This window comes from Podarcis melisellensis, assembly GCF_964234715.1.
Source record: "Podarcis melisellensis genome assembly, chromosome: 6".
Taxonomy (NCBI): Eukaryota; Metazoa; Chordata; class Lepidosauria; order Squamata; family Lacertidae; genus Podarcis; species Podarcis melisellensis.
In genome coordinates, this window is record NC_138538.1 from 58,307,787 (window position 1) to 58,330,622 (window position 22,836).

The 22,836-nt window shown below is 41.7% G+C and overlaps 1 protein-coding gene across 2 annotated transcripts in view; it reads right to left on the reverse strand.

The window, feature by feature from the left end:
* Nucleotides 1-22,836, reverse strand: part of DAB1 (DAB adaptor protein 1) — a 642,426-nt gene that overhangs the window by 452,518 nt on the left and 167,072 nt on the right. The window contains exon 1 of one of the 2 annotated variants that reach the window (XM_081915802.1): nt 3,376-3,395. The exons of the other annotated variant lie outside the window; for it this stretch is intronic. The gene's annotated coding sequence lies outside the window, so the exon portion shown is untranslated. Of the gene's footprint in view, nt 1-3,375; nt 3,396-22,836 lie in introns of those variants that run through there. 2 annotated transcript variants of the gene reach the window in all.

Genomic DNA, 22,836 nt, shown 5'->3' on the forward strand with positions numbered 1-22,836 from the left:
AGCTCAGGCCCATTCTTTCTTCCAGGACTGTCCTGAGGTCTGAATTAAATTGTTGTCTCTTCTCTCAGGCCTAAAAATGAGATGTGTAATTTGAGACCCATTTGTGGGCCAATCCAGACATCTACAGATGCTCCACCTACAGAGCCCAATTCAGGTGTGAATACCAGAAGAACCCTCTTGAAGCATGGACATTTGGGATTAATTTAATAGGTAAAATGGGCGGGATTGCCAGAATGAGCATATTCTGCCCACCCCACTTGTTCTTATAGCCCACCAATTTTTTGGAGGAAAAGTGTGGAGCTTTCTGTGACATGTTTAATAACTCTGATTTCCCAGGGTTCTAAAACCTGCAGGGAACCTTCATGAATTCAGAAGGCTCACTGCTTCAGACAGTCATCCTCCACAAGATGTCCATCACATATTTTATAAGCCCTGAATTTGCACACCTGAGGAGGGATAAAGTTAGCCAGTTATCATGCATACATACACGATAGTTTCATGTTGTCTTTTTTAACATGCTCCTTCCTATCCTCTCATCCCTGTCCTGTCATAACCTGGATAAAACCTGAAGCCCTTTGACATCATAAGTAATTGGCATACTCAGGTCCTTCTGATTTCAAATTAAGCACATATCACTTACTTCTTTTTTGCATTCCCTTGTCAGAATCTAAAAGTTCCTGCACAACAACTGCAGAAGTTAAATGAGAAAAAATGAAGTGAGAGATGCAATGTGACATCTTTGGTGTCACGGGACAGGTATTTGTCAGACTTTGGAACAGAATATTTTACATCCTACCGCCCAGCCTGCTCTCTGGGCCATGCTGCCTGACATCTGTTACATTAAAAAAAATACCTTACCCATTATTTGGCTGCAGAATACCACGGGGGAAGCATTTCGACTCAGAACTACAGACCTCTGCAGAAATGTGCACACATTAGTTTGCATACAGAAGAAATTAATTTGTGCTGAAACATTACGCATGCATTTTATAGATAGGTGGTATGCAAAGTTTTTGAGGCATCACAAATGGCCTAGACAAGATAATGTGTGTTCCGCAAAGTATTCAGACTCAACATAAAGATGTGTGCAATATAAAAACCTGACAGCCATGCATTTACTATTATTAATATTTCATTCAGAACAGATTGCTTCAGTTGTGTATTCAGTACCCAGCGGCCTCGAGTGCTAATGGTTTTTCTTATTGTTCTGGAAGGGTCAGTAAAGTATTCCACTCATGTCTGAATATGCAACCCCTTTCTGGGGCAAAGTGTGTGAATAACACCCCCAGATCCATATGGTGATTCTTCTGTGATAGGCAAACCTACCTCGTCTCTGCATTTCAATTTGCAACAGACTAGACACAAAGGAATTGTTTTCCCCTTCCCACTCCAAAAAATACTCAGAAAATAAATGGTATTGTTTCTGAGCTCATTCAAAAGTCCATCTTCCCAGTGCCTTATCAAGCACTTCACTGCCACTGCCCACCCCACATTCAGCACCTTTCCACCTCCCCCATCCCTTTTCAGGAAATTGACCTGCTTGTGGCAACAGCAGCAAGGAGGATTCAGAGTCCAAAGGTGCATTCCAGGAGTCCTAGTGCTTGTAATGCTGCTGTAACATAAGCCCCCTTCACTCATTACTTGTGTTTACAGCAATAGCATGCCCTGCTATTGACTTGGGTTTCGGGTCATTATTTTCAAGCCCTTCATGTTGCCTTCTTTCAACACCTGTGTGTTGGAAAACCCTGCTTGTGAGCTGCAGCTCACATGAAGATGCTCTACACGCCTGGGGCACCTGCATGACCCGGTGTCACAATCACACAAATCTCCTATACATGAGCTCATGTGCTCAAATTTCCTTCCAGACAACCATGGCACAATTCTTCATGGAAGCTTATGCACCATGGGAGGAGGGCCCACCCCCAAGGCAGCGCAACATTGCATGAATTGCACTAGAGTATTCAGACTCCATTGCTGCTGTTACGACTCAGTATATTTTAGTGGCAAAGGGAAAGGGGTGTGTGCTGTGGTAAGAGGTGGCTTTCCCTCCACAAGAGAGCTTAATATGAGTTGGGCCTAAACTTTGAAGGAGCTTTCGGCCAAGCTCATTGTCATTTCGTCATCACTGAAGTAGTTCACCTCTGTCATACCTGTCTGACGTTCACCAGTAGATTGTAACAAGAAGCATTGAGTTGGATTCTTCTCTTTCTCCACTTAAACTTTCCTTCATTCTTTTTGTTCTATGGTTCTCTTTGTGCCACTAAATATATTTCTGGTGAGATGGGGAGTCAAATTGCACCCACAACACCATTGCATAGTTCTGATATCCAAAGTTTGCTGCTTTATCATGGAGATGAAAGGAGGACCAAACTTACTGCTGGTTAGCTTAGCACCATTTTATTAATTTATTTGCCCACAAGGTTCCAGAGAGGAGGCAAAGAGCACTGACCTCGGGCTGAGGGCTCCAGGCAGCTAGACACATCTTTGCCCCATTAAGACAGGCTTCCCCAACCTCATCATTCCCAGCCTGTGTTGGTGAAGGCTTAAAGGGTTCACATAAATATACAATATCACCGTGTAAATATTTCAGATGCTCAACATTCTAACATTGGTTGTGTGTAGCATTATCTTAGGTAAAGGTAAAGGTACCCCTGCCCGTACGGGCCAGTCTTGACAGACTCTGGGGTTGTGTGCCCATCTCACTTAAGAGGCCAGGGGCCAGCGCTGTCCGGAGACACTTCCGGGTCATGTGGCCAGCATGACATCGCTGCTCTGGCGAGCCAGAGCTGCACACGGAAACGCCGTTTACCTTCCCGCTGTTAAGCGGTCCCTATTTATCTACTTGCACCCGGAGGTGCTTTCGAACTGCTAGGTTGGCAGGCGCTGGGACCGAGCAGCGGGAGCGCACCCCGCCGCAGGGATTCGAACCGCCGACCTTTCGATCGGCGAGTCCTAGGCGCTGAGGCTTTAACCCATAGCGCCACCTGCGTCCCTTGATAGCATTATCTTACATGGCCTATTTATTACTTTCCTTCAACAATCTTTGCTTGTGTTTTATCAGGTATAGATTCCTTATGCAAATCCTGACTGCTATTTTACTTATTTCCCAAATCATATTGTGCTCACACATTTAATAGTATGAGAGCAAAAGAAAACCCAGAGGTGGAAAGCCCAGGGGGCAGGGAGGGGGGAGCAGTGGGAGGGTGGGTGTTGCAAAGGGATTGCCAAGAAACAGAAGAATGCAGTTCCTCCATCCATCGAAATGATACAGTTAAGGGAAGAAAAGCTGAAGCAGTACTTTTCAATGCCAGCAAAAGATTCCCCAGTACAAATGACTCAGCCATTAAAGAAAGGAAGTAAATGTGTTACCATTACATTTTTAGTAACTGTTGAGACCTTCTAGAACTGTAGCTTCTAAAACAGGATATCAAATGGAGGGGGGTGGAGAGAGAGAGCTTTTCCTTCTCTAAATTCTCCTTGCAAATAAAGAAAAGGCCTGTTTGTTCTCCTCATAATCACTTCAAAGCAATCCCCAACCTTGCAATAAAGTAAATTCAAAGCAATTAGAGAGCAGTTCTGAGCAGAAAGACCAAACTGTGTTTAGAGCTCCTTCCCCCCACCCCAAACCTCTGTAAATTGGTTCCGCATACATTTTCCTTGAAAGGATGTTATTCCTCTTCTTTAAAAAAAGAAAGGAAGAAATGGAGGCAGGAAGCAGGATGTGTGTGTCCCCCCCCCCTCCCCGTTTTCTTTAAAAGGAGTAAATTTGCAACGACAAATAGAGATATGTTGTGTCTCTGGAGTGAGATATTATATTGCTGTTTGCAGGCAAACCAATTCAGCATTGCCCTGGTAAACTCTTATAAATTGTAGCAAACAATAACAGCGAGTTTGGTGGGGGGCGGGAGCGGAGAGAAACAGAGTAATCTGCAGTGCGCTATGATAATAATAAGAGCCATACTACAATATTCTGTTACTTTGCCATCTTTACAATTCTTGCTCCCTAGAGGTCTTGGGGGAGTTTTCCTTTGTTTTTTCCTCCCCCTAGCTTGCCAGACGACATTTCCATGAAATGTAAAACTGATGCTTGCCATGCCCCCACAATGCTTGTAGCTATGAGAGCAACAGAGCCCCACCAAACCGAGATGTGGTTTAATTTCATTGTGATACAAATAAATGTAACAATTAAGAATATAATTTCAGGAGATGTCAGCGGCATAATTACTTGTATGGCTTGCGGCCAATTAAGCGGTAGGTGAACCAGCTCACGTAATTGAAGCACAGAGGTTTGAAGCAAGGTGTTCGTGCTCTGGATTCTGTCAACGTTTTGCTGAACTCTGCACTTCTCATTCTGACCACCCCAGATGTTGTTTGCAAAACAAATTTGGTCCCCAGCATAGGTAACCGTAATCTAAACAGTAGCATGCTGCAAGTGGCAGTGGTGGTAGGGACCCACAGTGGGAGACCTACCAACAGATGGACTTGCATTAAAAATTCTGTACAAGGAAGACAAATTTGTTGCTGATTCAGGATTCCAACCCCCCCCCCTCCCCAAACTCTCATGGCTAAAGATGCCATTTTTTCACAGAACAGCGTGGATCGTTCAAAAAGTTTATGACATTAAGCTTTACTTCTAGCTAATGTGCTTCCCACATTGCTAATTTGCTTCAAAGGGAAATTCCATGGAAGAAGAAAAAGGTGGACACTTGTGCAACATTGCCAGGGCAAATATATCACTGCATGCTCATCAACACTGGGAAGCTGTAATTAGTGATGACGATTGTGTGCACGTGCTCGGTAGATACAGCATGAGACACTTAATCTCAGGGTCACGGGGTTCAAATCCCACGTCGTGCAAAAGATTCCTGCACTGTAAGGGGTTGGACTAGATGGCCCTAGTGGTTCCTTCCGACTCTACAGTTCTGTGATTCTATGTACACATACAATTGTTTCATGTGACAGTCTACATCCATATTGTACTCTACTCCGTACACTAGATGGTGTGGCGTAGTGGGGACAATGTTACACCCAAACCAAAGAGACCTTAAGTCATGACTCTCATGGAGGCCCTTAAGTGAGGCACTACAGAAGGGTTCACTCAAACGCCTTCATGTGCCGAAAGAATGTATCAAGGGGGTGCACTGAGTAGTGCTGCCCCCCTGTAAATGCTATATAGTATGTTAGAAGAAGCTCTTTGTACATAGGGTTCCTTCATGTGAGGGATGGTCCTACTTAGCTCAGGATTCCCCCATCACTTGGTGAAGCTCAACACACACAAATCGGTATGCATGTATGACTACTTCTCTTAGGTGCCCAGTTTGCGGCTGTCAGTGGCAGAGTGTGTGGCAAACCCACATGTATTTTAACACTTACGTAGGTGTGTCTCACCCTCATCCATACTCTCTGTCAACTTCACCTACTTCTGTGGCAATCCTGAACACAGTTACTGGAAAATAATTTCATTGAACTCTGAGACGATTGTGCTGCACAAGGGTAGCCTGCTTCGTTGCTCTCCATTCTTATGGTTCTTTATCTTTAAACTGGGTGTTGGCTGGACAGCCCTTCATACAGGAGACTCCTTCAAAATAGAGGGCCATCCTTCTACAGCCTGCAAAGCAGAGAACTCCTGGAAACAGAGGAGTGACAATCCTAAATTCATCATTAGCCTAATCTACCAGGAGATAAGTGCCATAAGCATCATTTTCAATGCACCTTTCTTCCACATGTGATTTTCTAATTGTGAAGATGCCCAGTCCTAAGCATGCTTTATATAAATCTATTCATTTCATTCTTTGAGGAGAGAGTAAATATAGGAGAACTGAAAGCATGCAGAATCTGGGAGAGTCAAGGCTCTGTCCTCTACAACTTCAGTTCCCTGTGGGTAAACTGGGAGTAAAAGCAAGCAACCACATAGTCTGGTCACATGCACTTATTGAGGAAAAGTACTGTCCCCTAAAATAGCATGCAAGTAAAGCAAAGCACAAGTTGTAAAATGCTTTGAATATTAAATTTCTTATGTATGAATAATATGATAATAACCCTTCAATTCAGAAACATCTTGTATGTTTTAATAGTCATTTTATTCCACCCACCCCAGAACGCCATCCGATAATGAGTATAGTTTTTCCTTTCAATTACATAGCAAGTGTGGATTCCACAATTTGGATGGCTTTAATTGCTTTAAGTTTCTGCAATTAATAATCTATTTCTGTCATTAGGTGAAAATGAAAAAGATTATCACGTGTGTGTGTGTGTGTGTGTTTAACAATAGGCTGTGATTGCTCTCAGTCGAAAGTGATGAAAGTGCCGTGCTTGTGGTGCTCAAGTGGAACTGCAAGCATCCCTTTGTAGATGCTGCTGAACCAGATAATCTCAGCCATTAGCACCTGATCACAGGAAAACATTTACTCTGGATTAAGAGGAGAATTGTGGGCATGCTTAGAGGAAAGAGATGATGGCTTGGTGGGCTGCCGTCTATGCAGGCAAAGTCCCAAGATATGCCCTACATTTCAGAGATAAAAATAAATAAATAGGCATGCTTGTGAAACACAACATTTGAGCCTCACTCTGCTCATAGTTATGTACTGTAGAAGACTCTTCACCACCTGGCTTTCTCTTATGTTCACTTGCCCCTGCAACAGCCTGGCTTGCACTGACCTAAAAGCCCAGAGAGTAGTGATTATTTTGCCAATCACAATTGGCCTACAAACCATAATTCAAAATATACTTCAGCAGCAGCTGTAGTTGTGTAAAATGTTGGCATGTGCACTGCGTGGTATGCCTCGGTATTCATTTTGGTTGGGACATGAACCACTGGTGAGTTATTGTACTTATTTCCACACAGTCTCTTTTCATAATCAATTAGTTGCAGCCCTGTTTGAATACCACAGAACCAAAAGTAGGTTACTGGAGTTTCATTGCTATGAACACTCACCTGAAAATAAGTCCCATTGAACTGTATTTGGCTTACTCATCTATAGAATTGCACTGCATATCTCTCATTTGGCATGTGGCCTTAAGATGATGTCTCAGAGATGGTTCCCCTGGTTCCACCCGTTCTCTCCACAGGACATAACGGTCTCTGGCAGGACACTTAGGAGGCTACAGAGATTCCAGTTGTGATGGCAGCAATAATAGCTCCTATGGTCAGTCCAGCTCTGGAATTTTATAGTACGGGTTATGTCCTATTGAATTCATATTTTAAGGGCCATGAGAGACTCTTAGATATAATTATAATTTATTTAAATGGGCTTGGTATTATTGCTGCATGTAGTGAACATGATGTATTTTATATTATTAACACAGAGCATTAACATTGGATAGTTGTGGTCTTTTCCATTTTCCAGATACTTTACAACAATAAATGCCATTTTCTGATAGAGTACCCCTTCTTTCTATTTTGCTCTTTTTATTTCCATGAAGCAGTAGCAGGGCGGGAAAGTGGATGAGCTCAAACCAATTTTGCTTCTGATTTTCTTTTTCTTCTTGGTTTGCAGGAAGCATGTTTATAATTTTTCACAGTGATAGAGACCTACTTTGACAAATTTACCTCAGGGTCCTATGTGAAGAGAGCTCTGTGGGTAGGAGGACTCTTTAAAAACTGCTTCACTGAGGCAGTTTTCTATAGGTTTCTCACTGTCCCTAATGCCTCTATACTAGCTCTGGGCTGAAATTATTAGATGTTGCTGTGAGGGTGTATGCAAGCTTTCAAAATGTCTCAGCAGTTTGTGAAATAGGTATGGAGATGTAAAAACACAATTTCTTCCTTCTCGGCCAGGAATTCATTCCAGCAGCAACATTTCTAGCCCACTTTTAAAACCCTCATTGGATGGTACTCATCCAAGGAAAAGTGCTATTCAGAATGCTGTCAATGCTGCAGTCATACTTAAACGTTACAGTGAAATGCCCAAAATGCAGAAATTACCAACAACCATGAAAAATGCTGAGAGTCATATACAATCTGATGAATGTCCTAAATGATAAAGTTATGTTAATGAATGCTGATGCTGACAACAACCATTAGTTGATTTTCCACATTCATTTATCCTTCTTTCTGCATTATTTTTTTTTACATTCAGTAGATGTGTATGGATAGTGATATATATTGCTGTCTATCGTGTATGACAGTCACCTGCATATAAGTCCTGTTCTCACCTTCTACCCCTTCCCCCACATGCTACCAACACTATTGACTACCTTTCAGATTTACACAACAACTTCACATACCCATCTTGCCTTATGCTTTTTAGTCACAGAATTGGAAGGGACCACAAGGGTTATCTAGGCCAGCCCCCTGCAGTGCAAGAATCTTTTGCTTAATGTGGGGCTTCAACCCATGACCCTGAGACCCTCTACCGAATGAGCAATTTGAGACAAAGAGTCTTGCGTGCTATGAAAAATCATTGAGATTCCCTCAAAAAACAACCTGTGGTGTTTTGATTCATATATTTTAACGGCAAATCCCTTTATGAAACAAAAACTAACCTGCTATATAGTACAACTGTGACATGTGGAAGAAGCCAGAGGTTCCTTGGCAGCAACATCATATTTTGAGGAGGTGGCAAAGTAGGGCCATTTTAAGGCTCTGAAATCCTCAAAAGGAAGGAAAGACAGGTCACAGGACTATTTGTTGGCCTGTGAGTATTCTCCTCTTTTGCCAGATATTCAGCTACGAAGGTCTGTTGTATGGGTGTGACACCGTAGAATGCAATTGCCCTTCAAGATATAATGTCAAGCAGCACTAAAGAAGCAGCATTTTAAATTACTTCTAAAAGGGACTGTCTTAGCTGCCAGCATAAGAGAAGTGATTCAAAGAAAACAAAGGGGCTACTGTTTGGAGCCATAGACTGGCTGTGATCATCTCTGTTGCTTTTGGTCTCAGAAGTCCATATGCTATGACTACAAGAAAGCATGGCTGATGATTTGTGTGCTAGGCAGAGACAACAAGCAACCATTGCAAAAAGGTGCCTTGGACTGGTGAGATCCTCCATGAGTGGAGGGTTCCCTTCTATTCACAGAAAGTCGAGTTAAGCTCTAAGCCAAGAATAACAACACTCAGAGAAGGTCGCCCCTAGGCCTGAGGTTACCCACCTCTGGTGTGGAGAGCTTCAGTCATCACCACTATGCTACACCAATGCTCCAAATGCACAGGGCTGTTTCTGCTGCAAGCAGCCTCTATGGTGATAGCCTGGAGAAGCAGGGAACAAGGTGGCTCAGGAAACCTTTTGTTTGATGTGTTTAAAATAACAAACCAAAGGCAGTGTTATTCATGGCTTCAAAAACTAATGCTTTTAGAAACAACATGCCAACTTATTGTAGTGAATGCATGATTTAGTCCAGTTAATATGCTTTTTTTTAAAAAAGCCTATTTTACTGGGGGAAAGATCACTACCTATGGAAATTCTATCCAACGTTTTTCTCTTCCAGTTGAGATGAAGGCACAACCGTCGTTAGTTGTACATGGCCCTTGAGGTAAGAGCACATGAATGCTTTATTCTGTTCTATTTAAGTGTCCAAAGATTAGCATATTTCTCCACCTTTATAAATAATACAGTTTTCCAGCTTCTCTTTCACTCAACCAAAACATATATTGCCTTTGATTCCCAGCAAAATGAATGGCTGACTGAATCCCAAGGTATATCAAGAACATGGTGTAATATACTGTCCAGAAGAACAGATTGCGTAGCTGAGACCTTAAGTTGAGACCTGAACTGGCATCACTATCTCCTACATATAATTCAATTTACTGCCCTGGGTAAAAAAATCCACAATAATATAGCGATAATACATTGCACTAGCCTAGTCCTCCGGGAAGTGAATCTACTCCAGTCTCCCCTAACTGGTTGATAACATATTTAAATGCCAGTCACTAATCCACTGCTGCTTCATCCTTTGAGAGCTGCTTTATTGAACACTGTAATTGCCTAGATGTTGTTTTTCATTTCTGTAGCTGTTGCTGTTAATTAAATATTCCACGAAAAGCTCCCCGTGACATTTCTTTCTGCTTTCTTGAAATCTGATACGATAGACAGTCTGTACATTTCTTCCTGCTGCTTTCTGCTGATATTCTTGTCCCACAATTCAAATTCTCAGGAAAACATGCAAGAAACTCTATGCACTCAATTGGGAAAATAGGTTTGCTGCTGCTGCAGGGTGTTAAGGGGAGTCTGGTGAAACGAGACACCTTTTCCGATCCTGATTTTCACCCGTACTACCACAGCTGAGCCTGTTTATAGGAAAGCTTCCTGTCACTTAGGCATCCAATACTGGGGATCATGAAAGGACAGCACATAGCTAGATATTTTATCTTTACTTTCAGAGAAGGGAAAAGGTGTTTGAAGATTGTATTATTTCACATGCAAAAATATCTGGCAGGCCTTTGTTACAAGGCACCATGACTGATGGAAGTGGAGAAAAGGCACCATTTTCTGCCCCGCTTCAGACTGCAAAATGTCTGTCCTTGGCCTTCCCTCTTATGAAGCAAAACTCTACATGTGTATGATCTATATGCTGAACCTGAGTTTCTGACTGCAACTGCAGGTCTGGTGCATGCACTGAGCCTGTTATGATAACCAGCCTAATATATGGAGATGGAGACAAATCAGCCAGCTTAATCCTGCTTCTTCTCCATGTTGACTGAACAGGTAGAACTGAGATCAAGTCTTAGCTCCAGAGATGAGTTTTAGCATTCAAAAGTGGCCTTTGTAATCAGACTTTGTTTATCTGGGGAAAGGGGAGGTATCCAGAACAGGTCTATAGATAACAGTTTTATGTCTAACGTCAAATATTTCCTGCTAAGCTCAGAGGCAGTTTTAGAGTGCCACAACTGGTGGGGCTGTACTCACTGCAGGGGGCGCCACAACAATGCTGTAGAACCGAGTGAGAGAGGCGGGGATACGCCAGCTTTTAGCGTCACACAGGGTATGACTAAAATTTGAGAGCCAAAAGCCCACCACTGCTAAGCTGCCCATATATGGCATATCTCACGAACAAATGGGGAAATAAATGTTTGGGATGTAAACTCAAATCTGCAGTTGATTTCCGAAGAGCCATTGCATGCTCTCCCCCTGCTTCACCTTTCCTACCAATCTGCTTTCACCCCATAATGCCAAGTGGGGGGGAACAAAAGCTTGTTTGTTTTCTTGTAAGAGCCATTAAACGGGTTATAAAGCACAAGAATGGATGCTGAAATGGTTGTGTATATATCTATGATTGCATTGCATTAATATAGCTTTTAACAATACTTTGAGCCATGAAGCTTTAAAAATTCTGTCCTACCTCAAAGATACTCACTAAAGATATCATTGTTTGCTTGCTTGCTTGCTTGCTTGTTTTACCCCAAGGTACCACAGTGGGTTGCAACATTAAAGTACAATATTAAAGACAGTTCAAAACAACTTAAAATCACAAAAATAAGGCAGATCCTAAAAATATACATGTAGAAGCAGTCTCTCCCGAGTTGATAAAGCTTGCCAAATTACAGAACATAGGTCTTTGAGCTTTTGTTCTAATCCCCTTTCTTATTTATTTTTAAAGAATTTTCTAAAACTTTTGTTTTTATGTTGGGCTCCTATGTAAGAAACCTGTCTATTTCAGAAGGGTCGATGAAGGAGCTTTTGTGCTAGCCACCTTTAAAATGGCTTATGGACGGCAGAATTTAAAGTGATTCATTTCACACACACCCAGTACTTTTGTGGGCAACAATCTTATTATGGAATGGTCTTGCATTATAGAAGTTATCTTAGGGATGGTGTGTCCCGTTTTGCCACCTGAGGCAAAATGGGAAGGTGCTGCCCCGCTGCCCAAACCTCACATACCTGGTCACATGGTGCTGCCTGTGAAGTGACAACAGCAGCAGCTTCAGGGGAGATCTGGTGAGATTATGTTGAGATCTCACTGGAACCTGCCTCTGCTGCTGCTTCTCCAGAGGCAGTGGTGGTGGGATTCTGCTTCCTGAGGCGGCTGCCTCAGTCCACTTCATAGGCAGGCTGGCCTGCCTTATGAAAGTAATCTGATAAGGATGTGGGCAGGGGGGTAGAAAGTTAAGATGAATGAAAATGGATTGAGGTTGAATCCTGACAAGACAGAAGTACTGTTCTTGGCAGTGGCGTAGCGTGGGGGTGCAGGGGGGCCGGCCGCATCGGGCGCAACATCTGGGTGGGGGGGCGCGCTCGCACTCGCAGCTCTCTGCCCCTACCTGGCTCACTCACTCTCTCTCACTGCAGTGCTGGCTGTGCAAATCCGATCCAAGCCGCCGGGTCGCCACCCACTGTGGAGGGAGGGTGCCAGGCATGCGGTGCGGAGAGAGAGCGAGGGTTAGGGGGTGCAAATTACCTGCCTTGCCCCGGGTGCTGACAACCCACGCTACGCCACTGGTTCTTGGGGGACAGGGAGTGGGCTGGTGTGGAGGACTCCCTAGTCCTGAATGGGGTAACTGTGCCCATGAAGGACCAGGTGTGAAGCATGGGAGTCATTCTGGAGGCACAGGTCAATTCTGTGTCCAGGGCAGCTGTTTACCAGCTTCATCTGGTACACAGGCTGAGACCCTACCTGCCCACGGACTGTCTCGCCAGAGTGGTGCATGCTCTAGTTATCTCCCGCTTGGACTACTGCAATGTGCTCTATGTGGGGCTACCTTTGAAGGTGACTCGGAAACTACAATTAATCCAGAATGCAGCAGCTAGACTGGTGACTGGGGGCGGCCGCCAAGACCACATAACACCGGTCTTGAAAGACCTACATTGGCTCCCGGTGCGTTTCCGAGCACAATTCAAAGTGCTGGTGTTGACCTTTAAAGCCCTAAATGGCCTCGGCCCAGTATACCTGAAGGAGCATCTCCACACCCTTCACTCTGCCTGGAAACTGAAGTCCAGCACGGAGGGCCTTCTGGCAGTTCCCTCATTGCGAGAAGCAAAGCTATAGGGAACCAGGCAGAGGGCCTTCTCAGTAATGGTGCCCGCCCTGTGGAACCCCCTCCCATCAGATGTCAAAGAGATAAACAACTACCTGACATTCAGAAGACATCTGAAGGCAGCCCTGTTCAGGGAAGTTTTTAATGTGTGACATTTTAGTGTATTTTTGGTCTTTGTTGGAAGCCGCCCAGAGTGGCTGGGGAAACCCAGCCAGATGGGCAGGGTACAAATAATAAATTATTATTATTATCAATGTCCAATGTGCCCCCAAATTGTTTTGGAATACCTTGCTTCATTTTAGGATGCTTCAGAAATATCCTGCTTCAACTCTGAGAAGCTCTGCATTTGCCCAAAGGGACCTGCTTCTCTGGAGGATTTGTCATCCCGCCCTTCAGGAAAGAAAAACGGGGACTGTCGAAATTGCATTGTGAGCCCCACTCACATGGTAGGCTTTCTTCAAAGTGTGACTGGGAGAACTGCCATGCCTCAGTGACTCCCATGACACAGCTGGCAATATAGGAACCAGATCAAACTGAATACATTATCTTAAATGAGTCATATTTTCCCAGTATCAGTGCACCAGATACAAAATAATGGGGACGTTCAGAAGAAGCTAGAAGAAAGCTATGTGGACAGGCATGCAAAAGGTGTCTTTCTTATGAATTATAAACTGATTGTATGGACAAGGCCCCATGCCTGAAGAGATGAAAAAGGGAAGGAGCTATCTCACACCTTCTCTCCTTCTTGCCTCAATGCTACAAATTAAATGTGGAGCACTCTTAACCTCGGGGAGCTCTTCAAACTTCTACTCTGTCAGCATTTTTCTTTCCTGGGGAAAAGTCAAATGAGATATAAGTCTTAATTTAGATCATATCGGTGACTGCGAAGTAGAGAAAAGAACATTTTTATTTATACCCATTTCTTAATAATTGAATGCCTCATTTTATTCTGCTTTTTTTGGGGGGGATTTGCTAGCTTTTTCCTGTGATGTGCTTACTTGGGTCGTGGTTTTTTCTAATCTATCTGAAGAAAATCCAATGTTTTGAATTTGTAAACTACAAATATTACAAACAGAAAGCTTATTCCTCTGCATTATAGATGAAAGAGTCCAACTATAAGGCAATACATCCCAGTGATGTTATTGTGCGAGAGGAGTCTTTCTTCTTGTTGCTCAAACTGGAGTGCCACAGGCAACTCACTGTGTTTCATTCTGTAATGTGAGAAAGAGTCCTCACAGTTGTCACAAATTGCAGATACCTGGAAAAAAAGACTCAGATCCATAGCTTGAAAGCAAGTTGCCTCAATGGCTAGAGGGTTGGTCTAGACTCAGGAACAACGAGCATTTGAGTTCCAGTTTCGTCAGAAGCTCGCAGGGTGGCCTTTTGGGGCAATGGACTCTCTTTCAGATTTGTATCTTCATATGGAGAATGGAAATAATAAAGACAGAACCACACATGGATGATAGAAAAGTAGGTGAGTGTAATCCAGTTCTATTAAAATCACCAGGAGCTTTTGCTCTGATTTCAATGGAATGAATGTATTTAAAGTGCTATGAAAATAATAAGTCTTAAAAAAAAAAAGTTTTAACTGCAAGGTTGCAGACTGATAATGAATTACAATGCAATCCAATGCACGCCTACTCAGAAATAAGAGTCACTGAGTTCAATAGGTCTTATTCCAATATAAGTGTTTATAGTCTTTGCTAGGACTCCACAGGTTTATTTTGACTCTTTTTGCTAGAATATATACAATATATAAGGGCCACTGAAAAATGAATTTTGCAAAGGCAGAGATGTTCTACCAACTACCAACATCATTGGCCATTTATTGGATAGGTGAGTAAGGAGTGGTGGCCTGCTGCCTTGGAAGAAAGAGTACGGTAAGTGGGTCAAATCCGTCCGTGGCACACTGTCTTCTGCCAGAGATGTGACTAATTTAAAGGAAGGAATTAATTTCCAGAAAGATGATTCATTCGTCTGATCTAATGGAAACTGCTGGGCCAGCAAGGGCATGTGTTTCACTCTCTTGCCCTTTTCTCATCAAAAATAATGCAAAAGCTGGGCACCAAAATGCATATATCACACAAACTTTAGGAGTCATAGGATGCTGCCTTATATTAAGTAAGAACATTGCCCAGAATTGTTTAAGCTGACTGGTTCTCCGGGGTTTTAGACAGGGGTCTTACAAGGCCCTGGATTTGAGATGCCAAGAGCCAAACTGAGCACCTTCCACGCAGACCTATCCATGCAATTGAAAAAACCTTTAGAGGACACGGTTCTCTGAGATGTATGGTATCTAAATCTAACTCAGCAGAACATAGCACAACCAGTGTGTTGTTGTGGGGCATGCCAAACAGGTATAAAGCATAGAAGGAAAGTGTCACTCCATAGGAGGAGTTTTTGAATCCTCTACATGTTTCTGCCCAGGTAGCCCCAAACCACTTCTCTCAGCTGTTCTCCCTTCCAGTGGGACTAAGTTCCAATTCTGATGCCCTGTTTGGACACGAGTTTCACCTTTTCACTCTTTTACTCTTTCCCCTTCAAAATGTTTCCCACCACTCCACCCACCACTTCATACCTCATAGGTGGGGATTCAGATATCTAAACCAGGAGTCTAAAACCACCATGTCACTGGAGCCTGTAACATGGGCAACATGAGACAGCTACATGCTTCCATTTACTCTGCTACCACAGCTAACATTTGAAACAACCAAAAAAAAAAAAAATTAGGCACTTACACGACACCCCTCTTGAGGCAGTGCATGAAGCGTTTTCCACAGATGTACAGATTTAGTAATTATAGCTGTTCTCTCTTTTTCTCCTTGTTTAGTACTTTAATCTCTGTAATTAAAGCATCTAGCTGCCACAGTGATACGCACCACAGAAATATGCACTGTATAATCTAACTAGTTATTAACACTCCAAATAATGAGTGAGGAACTAGACACAAGACCTTTGCTATACTAGAAAGGAGAGCAAAATACCCCTCAAGCACCGGGTGAAGTCCAGAAGCCAAAAACTATGTGTTGAATGTCTAAAAGTCTCCCCCACCCTCCATCCACTAGGATACAAGGGTTGGTTACCAAACCAGATGGTATCTTTCATGGGAAGTTTCTAGATGATGGCTCAACGTGGGTCAGTCTGCATAGCTTTGAAAGAAAGCCAAGTTGCAGCTCAGTCAGAATGGGAAACTGCTTGAACCAGGGATGCTGGAGGAATGGTATTTCTATGAATTCTGAGGGAAGCTCACATGATCCACACTTCCCAGGCCAATGTTCATATTGGAACATTATTCTCTATTGGATTTTGCTCTTTCTGAATTTTGTGATGCTGTCCTCAGCTAAAAAAAAAAAAGAAGCTTTAAATGCTTCTGAAATGATAAAATTCAGTTTAGAAATGTGTTCCCTGATATGAAGTATGGAATTAAATTCATATTGTGTTATAAAGTATGCATTTCAATGTAGATTTTCATGAATTGTTTGTTTTTTTAAGTACACCCCAGATTAATGGATAAATAGGACAGAATGGATTTAAGGGAAACTGACATGGACTGGATATAGACTGTTCCATCCATCCATCTCTACCCTGTAAGGAATCTACGATAAAAATGCTAACACCTTGCAATTATAAAACACTATCTAGTGTTAAGTAGTGTTACATTCCAGATATGATACACTAGTGATGCTCAGACTATTTTCTGGGGAATCCTGAATTCTTTAAAAGTGTGTCGGAGATTCCTCAATAAGAAGTGTTCACAGATAATTTGTCCATCACTTAATGCCTTTCCTCTTCAATGTCCAGTCACAGGTAGTGTTGGGTATGTTCTGGGTCAAACTTGGCAAATATGATGCTGAGACCTGTTGGGATTTCATTCCTCCCATTGCAGGATGTGTGATTGTTTTCATCACATGTCTGTGCTGACATTCCATACTGCTGGAGTCATGAGAATGGAAGTTCAGTTACACTGTTCCGCTATGTTGTACTATTGCTTTTTCCTGTTCTCTCTCAGAGAAGAAGAGAGGAGCCATGTTCTGTTGTTCTGTCGCTTAAATTCCCCACCTCAAATGCCTAGCTTCTGTTTGGACTCTGCTATCGTATTGTGTGCATATATCTTTGGACATATGTCACAGAAGTGCATCGGGAAAGAAGAGTGATGAATCATCCCAAGGGTCGCTAGTGGGGGAGAACACAGCTGCCAGGCATTTTCCAAGTTGGTTCAGAAACCCAGTGAGGTTTGATATGTACTAACAGGACCCAAAACTAGAATCTATTATGGTCCCTCAAGAAGAAATGGGACTCTGTGGAAGATGCACAGGTGCCATTGGAAGATGCCATTGCGAAACGTTTTCCTTGAAGGTAGAAAGTTTGAAAAATTACTGTGATATCCTATTGCATATCACTGTTCACTACAGACAAAATCTAATTCTGCTGCTTGTTGAAATATCAACTGCCATGTCAAACACTAAAATCTAATATTACTGGGGGTCAAAGATGGAAATAGGATAAGACTGTAGCTAGGTAATATTTGTTATCCAAAATGAGCAAAGGATGGTTTGTTTGGGAGGCAAATTCATGTCAGCTGTAGTTTATTTATTTGATAAAATTTATACGCCACTGGATTGTGACGTTTGAAAAATGCTGACAGAGAAAGGATGATCAGCAAATATGGAGCAGTTCAAGGAAGAAGCTTCAAAGAGGCTGCAGATTTACCTAGGTGATAGAGGGGGAGGGAATACAATGCATAAAGACAGCACATCCAATGTACTGTATCTTTATTTCCTTCAATGGTCCATATGACACATTCCAGCCAATTCCTAATGCACATACTAATCTGGCAGACTTGATTTGGTTTGCTCGTTTATGGGGAATGGAAAGGATGCTGAAGTGAGAAATACATATGAAAAAAAAGCATATCTGTTAAATCTGTATTATTTGGTAAGGCCTCAGGAAATAGGTAACCTGGATAGACTCTCAAGTGCTCTGAATATCAGATTGATATATTTTGGGAAATAGCTCCTCTTCCCTGTAAGCACAACTTTTCATTATTTCAATGATATTCAGGCTTCTTTCACATAAAGGTAGCTCCTTTGTTTATCCCAGGATATTCTAGCCTCCCCCACCCCTTGTGCCTTTCTCAGGAAGGCGAGAGAAGGTTCGTAGGCATTTTTCCCAATTAAAACACGACTGTGTCAGATTCCAGAGCTATGGGGGAGGGGAATAAAGGCAGATTAGAAAGAAAATCTATTACATGTAAGAGATTTTAGCAGAGTCCCTCGGGCCCTAGGAGCAGGGCTTAAGACAGCAATGTCTGAAATTTATTCTAAATATATAGGCTTGCTAATTAGAAATCATTTGGATATTACAGAGTCTTCAGAAGCAAAGGAAGAGGAGACAATCCTTGCTTATTATTAAATCCCTTTGAGGAGCATATATATATATATGCTTTTTTGACTGCATGTTTTCCCCTTTGCAGGTACATATAGGGCATACATGGCATTATAGGGTCACAGTCTATTTAATTTATGTTTAGCTTTTTATTTAGTTTATGTTTGCTTTTAATAAAATGCCTGCTCCGTACCTAAATAAAAAAGTACCCTACCTATTTTATATGTTGGTGCTTTGCTTTTTCTTCTGGTTTATGGTTCCCACATAGGCATACTCAATGACCAAATTATTTCAGTAATACCATTTTTTTTCAGACATGGGGAGAGCTAGCCTGGTGATTAGATGCCAAGGGCATAGCTAGCAGTCCAGCCCCATGCCATACCAGTGAATAATACATGAATAGCACCAATTCCATATCCAATCTGAGCAATTTCAAAGCTTTTTTGCTATTGTTGTTTATGTTGGCATGGGGTGACTTGCCACATGGAGATATTATCAGATTATTGTGTTTCAATAAATTACCAAAGAGCAATTTGGCCATATGAATCAAGCCTGACTTCTAAGTAAACAAAGCTAGGACCTAGCGCTTGACAGAAAAAAACCAAACTCATCACATAGTTTTCTGTTTCTGCTTCAAATGCAAAATAATGTAACTAACAATAAAGGACCCCCAATTTATCAGCTCTAAATTTTTTCACTAGGATATCATACCTGCTTAGCTAGTTGTAGACTAAATTCATTCAGTTAAGGCTGAAAGTGCTCTATATTAAATTATATTATATTGAAGACTCCGACAGATATGCAATATAATAAAGATCTTCATACAGAGCAATCCTATCTATACATGTTTACTCAGAAGTAAGTTCCACAGTGTTCAATGGACCTTACTTCCTCCTGTGTGTTTAGGATTGCAATCCTAATCAAGTTGCTATCCCCACTATGATAGAATGTGATAAAGATGTGCAATGCAACCCTATGTATACCTGCTCAGAATTTAATGTAATGGAAATTTCCAGGTAAATTGGCATAGAGTTATAGTGTTGGACTGCAAGTACATGCAATTGACTTCCAACAACATTCTTTCATCTGTCTTGGAAAACTTGGAATGCAATGGCAACAATCTTTGCAGAAATAAATCCCACTTTTGGAAAGAAAAGCAAAAAGTTGCTAACAATAATCTACTGCTGATTATCCAAGGATCACAGAGCTCTTGGCATATATGCAGGAAACCCTGTGAGATGCTAAGTCTATCCAATTTCATGGCATGTGAACTTAAAAGAGGATTAAGGCTCAACAGTTTGAAATTTGGGCAACTAAATATTTTTAAGGAAGACATCAGAACGTGACAACGGACTCTTGTCTGTGGTCACTTGCAGATGACCTGTTTATTGAGCATTCATCCTGCTTCATTGGCACAAAGTTTGCAAGGAGGTTAGACTACATTTGGCTATTTAATGCTGATTGATTCTTATTTGTTTCCGGGAAGGCTGTATGGTAGTATGCTAAGCCATTGTTATCCCACACTCTCTAGTGCGTTTCCTTGTTGCATCCTTTATTACAAAAAAAGGGGAAAGGTGGGTGGTGAGCTTGAGCTTGTAGCACAAGAGTGCCAGGTTGATTTTAATTGCACAACTTGAATTTGCCAGTATCTAATTGAATACCTCCCAGAAACAGTGGCAGTCTGGAAGTGTTCTGTGTAGGCTACAAGCATGTACATTCACTTTTTTTTTTTTTTTTTTGAGAGAGAGAGAGAGAGAGAGAGAGAGAGAGAGAGAGAGAGAGAGAGAGAGAGAGAAGGACTGTGTTGAAACTATAAAAGGATTAAGTTGTCAATTTTAGTTCTCCCCAGTTTCTCATTTTTTCCAGTTGCAAGTTTAGTTTTCCATATTTTTATAAAAGCTTGCATTTAAAAATAAAAATAAAGTCTTGATAAAGATTAATCGGCATTTCAGGGAGAAATTCTCTTAATGCACACATTTTTGTGTTGTAGTCTTGCACATTTTTGTAAAGCAAGCTTCTCTTAAACAATTCATTTTCATGCAATTTTAAGTAATATATACATGCATATACACCTTTTACACAGTATATCTACATAAATGAAATAGGTTCACCATTAAACGTGTACTTAAATCAAATCCCCCCCCCCCCAGCCCTAGTTGCTATCCTAGAACAAGAGAGCTGGATTACACATTCCAACTTTCTTTGAATGGCAAACACATTGGGAAGATCCAGGGTTTGTACAGCATTATCCATCTCTCTAGAAGGCCAAAATGTAACTAAGTGACATTGATGCCCAGGATAGATATGTGTTCTATAACCTCCAAAAATTCCAAAGAAGTGACAAAAGCAAAAACCGTATCAGCGCTACAGATTACCTCAGCCACCTCTCGCACACAAGGATGCAGTTTAGGTCTTTATGCACAGAAAATAAAAGTGATAATAGACATTGGCTCCCAGCTCTATTTTGAGTTAAGGTAATTAATACATGTGAGATACTGGAACTGGTGCTAACTGAGAAGCAGGACCCAAGTCCATTGCATTACAATGGAGGTTTAGGAGCTTACAGCAGAAAGCTAAGCAATTTTACTTCATTCAGTAGGACTTACTCCCCTTACACTGAGTATAAATGTACACAGTATTGTTGCCTTAATAGCCTAGAAGCACTTTTAGAAATGGATGGAGCATAAATATCCCGTTAAGAGAGCACTGTTGTTTTAGTTGATGAACTAAAAAGTTAAGTGGGACATTAGAAATGCATTTTAATTGTAGATAACTGCTATTCGGTCTTCATACTCAAGTCATCAATGCTTTTCAGAACACTTCCAACATTCATGCCTTTTGTCTTCTTTGCTATAAGTCGACTCTTGAACTATTTGTGTTGTGAACATAAGAACTGCCTTACTAGGAGATAAGGTCCTGTCTGATGCCTTCAGAAGTGCATAAGCAGGGTCAAAGTTGCAGCTAGGTAATTTTAGACTGCTCACTCTGCTGAACTTCTATTCAAGTTCTGACCTGATAGCATTACTGAGCAGACGCTGAAGGTCATGGCCATTCTCTCTTGGATGTAGTACTCAAATGCATTCCGCCTCAGGCATCAGTGATATTGTCTGAAGAGGGAATACTGCTAGGGTGGAAGTGCAAGGATGGGCCCATAGTCCTACCCAAGGAGCAGTGTGACTCCTCTGAATCTGCACAGGTTTACAGTGGGCCATTACTTGTATATTCATGGAGACTAGACATATGAGTGGGAATGCTAAGTATGCCTAACAGACATTGCAAAATGTATCCATCATGAACTTCAGTTATCCTTTTTAAATCATCCCACCATATAACAGAAAAATGCAAAACTGAAAATCTTGTGCATAGGTAATCAGAAGTAAATCCCACTGAGTTCAGTGCAAGTTACTCTTAGATAAAGGTGTATAAAAGATGGGCAGCTTTTTTGGACTGAGGGCTGCATTACAAGAGTGGGCAGAGCCAGATTCAGAAATAACACAACATTATCTTGTTTGTTTGTTTGTTTGTTTGTTTGTTTGCTTGCTTGCTTGCTTGCTTGCTTCCTTGTTTGCTTGTTTTTAACTCCACTCAACTTCCATCTTCAATTTTCTTCTTTGACTTTTCTTTTTTATGGAAGATGAGGTCCTTTTAATTGCCTTGACTGTGCAAAGAGTCAAAAACCCAATAATCTCAGCAAAAGAATGCAAATTACATTGATGCACAACAGAACTAAAAGCCCTATCCTACAAAATATGGTAACTGCAAGATGCATGGATGATTTGTGTATTTGCAGGGAGCACAAGTCTACCACTCTGCTGATACATTTTCTTCTCTGCTTTGATCTTTCTGCAGAGGGACAGCAGTTGCACACTTTCCACAAACATCAGAGCTCTTCTCCTTCTCAGTGCCTCCCTATTGAACGCTTGATGGGTGCAAGGTGACCCATGCTGGCTGGAACTGACAGGAATTGGAGTTCAACAACATTTGGACAGCACTATGTTTGCTATCTCTCTTCTGGCCAATGCAGGGATCAGTTTGCAAAGGACTGGATGCAATTAAGACAACATAGTACAATATATTCATATCTCTATATGATGTCATGTCTTATTGATGATAGGTTCATCCTAAGCAGCCAAGGCACAGAGCACTCCCAGCCTGTGGGTCATTGCCATTCTAAAGTCACAGGAAGTAGAAGGAGCAGGTCTAAAGAAGGATCCAAAATCTGTCTCCTTGGGATCATCAAAAGTCGGCAGCAATGAAAAGGAAAACCTCAAAACTCACTGAGTCTTGCTGTGTGAGCAATAACAATTTTCCAGCCTAGTAAATGTTGAAATAATCTTCTTTCTAGTGTGTATAGATTTTTAAAAGATGACAGCTGGAACAATGTTACAACCATGGGTAGTTGACAGAACAGTTTGCTGAACACAGTGCCATGAAAGTATTTTCATTTTCTGGCTGCAGATATTTGCTTCCCTCGTATATTCATGAACAACATGCATTCGTTTATTTCACTTTGCATTTAATGTTTTATGCATATTTGATTA